This window comes from Ananas comosus, linkage group 4 (genome assembly GCF_001540865.1).
Source record: "Ananas comosus cultivar F153 linkage group 4, ASM154086v1, whole genome shotgun sequence".
NCBI lineage: Eukaryota > Viridiplantae > Streptophyta > Magnoliopsida > Poales > Bromeliaceae > Ananas > Ananas comosus.
In genome coordinates this window covers 3,874,991-3,882,801 of record NC_033624.1, presented here as the reverse complement: position 1 = coordinate 3,882,801, position 7,811 = coordinate 3,874,991, and the positions used below count along the sequence as shown (strand labels likewise).

The following is a 7,811-nucleotide window of genomic DNA, read 5'->3' as shown; positions in this document are numbered from 1 at the left end:
AGATGCATACTTAACATGTGCTTTTAAGTATGCTAATGCCATTACACAAGGGTGAGCATGGTCCTAATATGTATATGTGCACACATGGGAAAAGAAGAGTATCATCCAGAGAAGTCATAGAGAAGAACAAAATGGAAATCGATGTTGAGAGAGATTTGGACAGATGAGTTGAGATTGATTGAGTTATTCTAATGTTAGTTTTTAAAAAAAAAAAAAAAAAAAGTGGGTGTAATTCTTCCATTGTCTTTTGGATTACTTTTCACTTGTTTTTTGGGTATTTCTCTCATGTTATTTTATGTTTCTCTCTATTAATTATTGAAAACTTTCACTGCAAAATTTTTTAATATGTAAGTTTGGTTTTTCTTGTTTATTTTTGTTTATTTGGTCTTTTTTGTTTTTTGTTTTTTTCTGGTTCTCTAAGGTAAAGCATATATACATATGTAAGGAAAAGACCTGTCTCCATTGGCTATAGAAATGTAACATTCGCCGACCGTCCTTAAAGCAAGTGGCAAAGGGTTTGGTGGTTGGTATTCGAGATTCCAAGTTCGAATTCTAGTTGATTCATATTTTCAGCTAAGTTTATTTCTAAATGAAATAAACGAAACAGGTAGCCTGTTATCTATCTCTCTCTCAAAAAAAGAAATGTAACATTCAAATAGAGACAACTAGCCACTTCAATTACATCACTGCTTTGTACATGTAACTTCTTTTGGATGGAGAGAAAATAAAAGAAGAGAGTAAAAGTAAAAATATATATATATAAGTCAATTTTTCCTCAATTGGGGCGGAACTTGGTAGAGCAAAATAAGAAAAAGTGTGAAAGGAGAAAAGGTAAGCTACAAAATGATCATTTTTCTCTCCAAAAGTAGAGAGAAAAAGGAGAGGGGAAAAAAAAAAGTGAGATCATGAAAAGCTTATTTTCTATGTTCTCTTCAATTGACATGATGTGGGAACAGCTCAGTTGAAAATTGTTGCTTGCTCCCGGTGTATCCGTACGTTTCATGCGCCACTACTCTCCTAAACAATTCTAATTAAGTAATGAACATTTTTGGCTTGAAAATAATATAATTTGGATCATTAGATTGAGCATTTTTTTAATGTAATTAAGGGTTAGAATATGCGGTTTATTAGAGATACTAATGCACCTAATGTAGGCATGCAATTAATTATGTTGCCCAATAATTCCAACAAAATGGAAAAAATATCTTTCTTTTATAAAATATTATATAGTGATATTAAAGAGTAGAGCTAATGCTGAGAAAAAAGTTGTTGCTCCCATAATTAATCTGGAACAATAGTCATGAAATTTCATGGGCAATTACAATGTAGCATGTTGTATCTACAAATCAAATATGTTTGGTGCAAGAGCAAGAGGAACTATAAAAGGATAATTTTTGCTGGAAAAGTAAGGGGAGTTTGTGTTGATATTATTCTAGAAGATGCAAAAAGCATATGATGAAATATCACCTTGGTTGCTTTTTCATGTCATTGACCCTATCTAAGACTTTTTGTCCTTTGATACAAAAATAAAATATGACTCTTAATCCAACTCCCAAAATACTCCTTGGACTACCTGTCTCTTGGAATCCATTTAATTATTTGGTAACACCTACCTCCAATGACCCTTAGTTTTTCTAAAATTTAAAATTACAAATTATTCCTAAACAAAATACGCTCTCCTCGTACACTTTATTCATTTAAATAGTATATAACAAGTATTTCACATCGTATTAAAGTAGAAGGTTCTAAGTTCACCTGTTCAAGCTTCAGCTCTGCCCGCACATGAGGAATATTAATAAACAATAAACTTATCCATCCTGCAGCTTAAATGCTTAAGTTTAAAGTTTTAAAGGAAAAATGAAAAAGAGTTGTTCACAATAACACTTATTGAATCTGTGTTATGCCCATACCCTGCAGGTTGGTGGACCATTAAAAAGAACTCAACTAAAACAAGCCTATTATCACACCGAATTATGGTTTAGCTCAAATTACTAGTACTGAAAACTTATTCACACAACTATTTTTTCCGATATCTACTATGCGTACTATATATATATATATGGATGTAATTTGTTGGGATGTGACAACAAATAGAGCTAGTTATTTAAGAGCGTAGCAACTAGATCTCTACAATGAGTTGTGGCTAATGTGCTGTTGAGAATATTGAGCACCTTCTTATTTCCAAAATAAGGAATTTCATAGTCGACATATTATTTCTTTTTTTCACTACATTATACTATCATCTTAACAAAATACACATGCATTAATTGCAATGATGGTGATGTTGTATTAGTCCTCAAGAGATAAATGAGACTACTCTCTCCATTTACTAGCTAGCATGAGGGATGTTTGGGCATACATATAAATCCTGTACTCTCTTTGTTATTGTCACACATGGGACTAAATGCACATGTGAAACTACACCTCAATGCTGGGTACCATACCATATATATAGCTAGGGTGTGTCAAATCTACCAATATATGCATGATGGAGTGTGGACCTCACTGAGATCTAACTCATTATATGCTTGGTCTTCTATCAATGCTCATAATTTACAGGGAATATTGAGGGTCAAAAAAATGTCAATTTCTATGTTCCATGGAAGTTAATTAAATTAACCAAGAAATGTACTATATAATAGCAAAGTTGGTAACTAGTAACTATCCATGTTGCACCTTCCATTGGGCCTTACACTGTAAAGGAGATTCCTTTATCCACAATTGGAACAAATTTCCCCAGCACCCTTTTCTCTTTTCCAAGATGCCCTACTCATATCACCCTCACAACCAATGGCCTTTTAGGGGAAAATAGATCTCCCTAGGGCAAAAAATTTGGAGTGGTGAGGGGGTGGGGTGTATGGGCATAAAATTTGGACTTCATGAGCAAACTCAAAAAAGTGTATAGAGACAAACACAATAGGAGAGGACAGCTTCTCATGTACTGTACTCCAACTTGTGAATGGAGCCTTTAAGGGATATGTTAGTACTACATGACCAAAACAATAAAGTATAACTTGGACTATAAGGTCCTTGAAGCTTCCAGGTAACATAGTGACAAAAGTACCACAACAACCAAGAGAGAGAAAGAGAGCACTAAAGGGTGAGAGGGTGGTTAGAGAAGCCAGCAAAGTAACATAAATGAGTAGTGTGTTGAGTTCATAGAATTAGATTCTTTCAGTTAGGAATTGAGAGCAAGAAAATGTGTATATGTAGTCATGAGAGGAGATACCAAATTGGACCCAAAAACAAAAGAAGCTTAAAACCTTAATTGCAAGATTAGAGAAGAAAAAGAAAATGGAATAAGTTTTGTTGTAAAATATGTAGCCTATGAAATTTCATCCTCGCTCACTCAAAGCAATTTACCAAGTCAAATCTGAGTCCATTCAATTGCACAACCATGTTTGTCACTTAGGCAACATTTTTCATTTACATAAGAGTGTGAAAAATTAAGTAGCACATTAGTAAAATACATTCAAAAGTTCAATCTTTTTTGTCCATCATTAACCTTAAATTGGAAAAAGTATTGAATCCATGTATGAATGGTGGAAAAATCCTCAATCATAATTCAATAAATTGTTCCTTGACTAAGTGTACCTAGCACAATTGGCTAAGAGCTTAATAGTTGATATAAGTTCTTGCTTCACATTTCTAACTATCTGAGTTCATTTCTAAAAAATTGAACAAAGTAGATAACTTGCTGCCTTTCTCTTCAAAATAAAATAAAATAAAGTTTTCAGTGGTTGAAATTGAGCCTTCAATTTTAAACTTCACTTCACCCAAACTCATGTAATAGTGTACCAACAAAAAAAAATATATATGAATAGTTTTCAGGTCGACAGATGTGTCAAAAAATGTGGGCGTTTTCACCTAGCTAATTGATTAAGTGAAACAACATATCCATGATTAAATAAATGTACATAACTATATAGTTAAGTAGAGGGAGAAATAAAAATGACTTTAGCCACTTTTGTAGAACAAATTAGCCTATCCTTCCTACCCTATCAACATTTCAAATTTCCAAGGAAAAGATTTTCAAATTTAGGAAAAGCCGCAATTTGCAACTGTTAATGCTTATAATTATATTCTACTTGGAAATATTTTCCATTAGGCAAGGGGGAGAGAAAGAGAGAAAAGAGGGGGGGGGGAAATTGGTATACAAATGCATACGTATATTCTTATGCAAATGCTGCTAATATGGGATGATCTGAGTGTAACATAGCAATTAAGGATGTCAAATACAAAGTAACTAGTNATGTCAAATTCAAAGTAACTAGCCCAAATTCATAATACTTTTAAAGAGATCAATATATTGTACTAAGAAAATGTTAATATCAAAGTTTAATTTTATTTTTCTAGTGAAATTCGTGAAACAACCAATTGCTACAGAAACTTTAGCTACCAGAGAACAGTATTTTATTTATTTATTGTTATATTCAACAAAAATAATGCGAGATCTACGGTAATAAATAATAACTTACACTGAAGGATGCCTTGTCCTTTTCAGTCCAGAATCTAATAAGCCACTCTTGATCTCTTCCCCTCTTCCTTTCATCACCTCAACATGATAATAATTATAACTACTGTCCAAATAAAAAAATAAATAAATGTCAATAGTAATCTCTATTGATCATCATATCCTATAGAAAGATGAAGCATCAGTAGAAATACCAATTATCACAACGATAGTAAAAAATCATACAGAGCAAGAAGATAATCAGAATTAGTCACGGATCCATAGTGACGCTTTTGGCCAGTTTCTTTCTCTAGGGCTTCTTGCAAACTACACCATATTGTTAAAGTAATTAGGGTTTTTCTTGTGCTTCCATCAGCAGATGAAACTGCAACATGATCTGATATTAACCCTAAGAGGGGGGAGAGAGAGAGAGAGAGAGAGAGAGAGAGAGAGAGAGAGAGAGATCAGATCATGCTGGCAGCTTCAGCCGCTTGTGGCGCACCGCGAAAACGGAGAGAGAGATTTAGAGAGAGAGAGAGAGTAGATGTTGGCCTTCAAAGAGGAGGAGAGGTTGTAGGAGGAGGAGAAGGGTGAGGAGAGAAGCTGATATATAGAAGATGAGAAGAGGAGAGGGGTAATTAGGGTTTGGCAAGGTTAAAAGAAATAGTTGGTCCATGTTATTATTTATTATTTATTATTTATGAGTATTATACATAGACCAAAAGAGTGGTCCCAGAAACAAAACAAAGCATGTATTGAGTAGAATATTGCCATGCCCATGCTACTCCAAAATTGCAGTTAGTGTTTCTATGTATTTACCATAAGCTCTTAATGGCCCCTTCTTTTTTTTTTTTCTCTTTTTGTGGAGGGACCCTTTCATGCATCTCCACGTCCTATTCACCACACACACTGAGGTATCCATAAACAGAGAGGTGTGCACAAACAAAGCCAAAATGGTTGTTACAGGGTTACATACATTATATATATATATATATATATATATATATATATTATATATGGGTCCGGCTACATATCCTATTAAATTGAATAATATATATATATATATAGGGTCCGGCTACTATCCTATTAATATGATTGGGACCATTGTCCTATTAAGTCGATTTGAATGATCGGAACTTCAAATTGATAATCGGCACCATTGAAGTTGATCTACACATTAGAAATGTTTAGAAACCAATTTTGTAATATTTAAAAATCATTATCAAGTTCATCTTAAGAGTTGAAAAAGAAGCGGTCATAAATGAATAACCTTCTTAATAGAGGTTAGACTTTCTCAGTTCGTAATCAGAGTTATCAACATTATCTAAATAGTATAAAGAATTTCTATCAAAAATCAAGCAATTTGGATTGCTCTACACTCGTTAAACAAGCAAACGGCTCATATAGGCGTAAAAATTATCGATTTTTACGACACTTTGATCACCATGTAAACATTATCAACATTTATGAAATTTAGTTTCTAGATATTTCAAATACTCTAGATCAACTTCAACGGCTCCGATCATCGATTTCGAAATCTCGATCATCAAGAAAAAACTTGATAGGACAAGTGCTCGTATCCTATTAATAGGATAGTAGGCATTAGCATATATATAATATATATATATATATATATATATATATTATATATATAGTTTGAGCTAGAATACTATCGGTAGTAAACGAGCCGTTTACTACCGATTTGTTTTCGATGATAGAACTTCCAAATTGACGATCGGCTCCGTTAAATATGATCTAAACCATTTAAACTACCTAGAAATCAAATTTCAGCGCCTTTCGTATTGTTCTTTTATCCATCAAGTAAACAGAAAAATGAATGACTGAAAATTAATACTCTTTAAAAAATGATGATAGGAGTCTTGTGATCAAAGAGTATGATCTTATTTTACAATAGTTTAAGAATTTTCTAACAAAAATTCAATTGATTTGGATATCTTACGCCGTTAAACGAGAAACGCCTCTTATCACCATTAAAATACAAATTTTGAAACCCTTTGATCATTAGGCAAATGATCGAAAAAATTGAAATTTGATTTTAAACATTCAAGTGTATAGATCATGTTCAAACGAGCCGATCGTCAATTTGGAAGTTCTATCATCGAAAGCAAAAAGTAGTAAAATGCTCGTTTACTACCGAAGTATTCTAACGCTCATATATAAAATTAATCTTATCATATAGTATATAATATAATTATAATATATATATATATATATATATATATATATATATATATATATATATATATATATAGAGTACGTCTCCCGTGCTTTCGAAAGTACGGAGGCCTCCATACTTGCAACTTGTTTTCGACGATAGGAGATCCAATTCGACGATCGGCTCCGTTAGGCATAATCTATGCTATTAGGATTATCTAGAAACCAAATTTTATAATTTTTCGACATCATTTACCAAGCGATCACAAGGTCTCAAAAATGACTATTTTAACGACCGATGTGGCACGTTTTTAAGTTCAACGGTGTAGAAGTATCCAAATTACATGAAACTTTAATAGAAAATTCTACTTAACATCAAGAGCAAGAACAATACTTCCGATTTGAAATTTGAGTGATTTATCACTGTTTTTTATGAGATTTTTATTTTCAGCCGTTCATTTTGAGGCTACTCATTCACTAGGCAAACGAAGTCAAAAAATTATGAAATTTTGTTTCTAGATAGTTCCAATAGCGTATATCATGTTTAACAGAACCGATCGCCGAATCGGACGTCCCATCATTGAAAACAATTTACAAGCACGGAGGCCTCCGTACTTTCGAAAGCATAGGAGCCTAGCTCTCTCTCTCTCTCTATATATAGAACTAGGTTGGAATATATACTATTAATAGCACCAAGCCCTTGGTACTATTGAGTTTTCGGCCGTTGGATGAAAAGATGTGCGGTTAGGATGATAGTGGTCCCGGTTAAATTGATAGTGATCCCCTAGGGTTGAGTGGGTGGTTGGTTTAATAGTATAATCTAACAGGTAGAAATGATCAAAGGGTAGATCTAACAATAGAAAACTCAATAGTACCAAGGGCTTGGTACTATCGATAGTATAGTAGCCAGACTCTCTCTCTCTCTCTATATATATATATATAAGTCCGGCTGGGGTGCTTCTAATAGCACCAAACATTTGGTGCTACCAAGTTTTCCACCGTTAGAGTTACTCCTTTTGACAATTTTCATCCGTTAGATTATACTATTCAACCAACCATCCACTCAACCTTAGGGGACCATTATCATCCTAACCGCACATCCAAGGGCTGAAACCTAATAGCACCAATGACTTGGTTTAGCTATTAGAAGCATTCCAGCCTAATTCTCTCTCTCTCTCTCTCT

At 33.4% G+C, this 7,811-nt stretch overlaps 1 long non-coding RNA gene across 1 annotated transcript; it reads right to left on the bottom strand.

The window, feature by feature from the left end:
• Window positions 4,326-4,993, bottom strand: LOC109709508. The gene is made up of 2 exons (XR_002216128.1): window positions 4,700-4,993; window positions 4,326-4,580 (listed from the first exon to the last, which is right to left on the bottom strand). It is a non-coding gene; the product is annotated as an uncharacterized LOC109709508 (long non-coding RNA).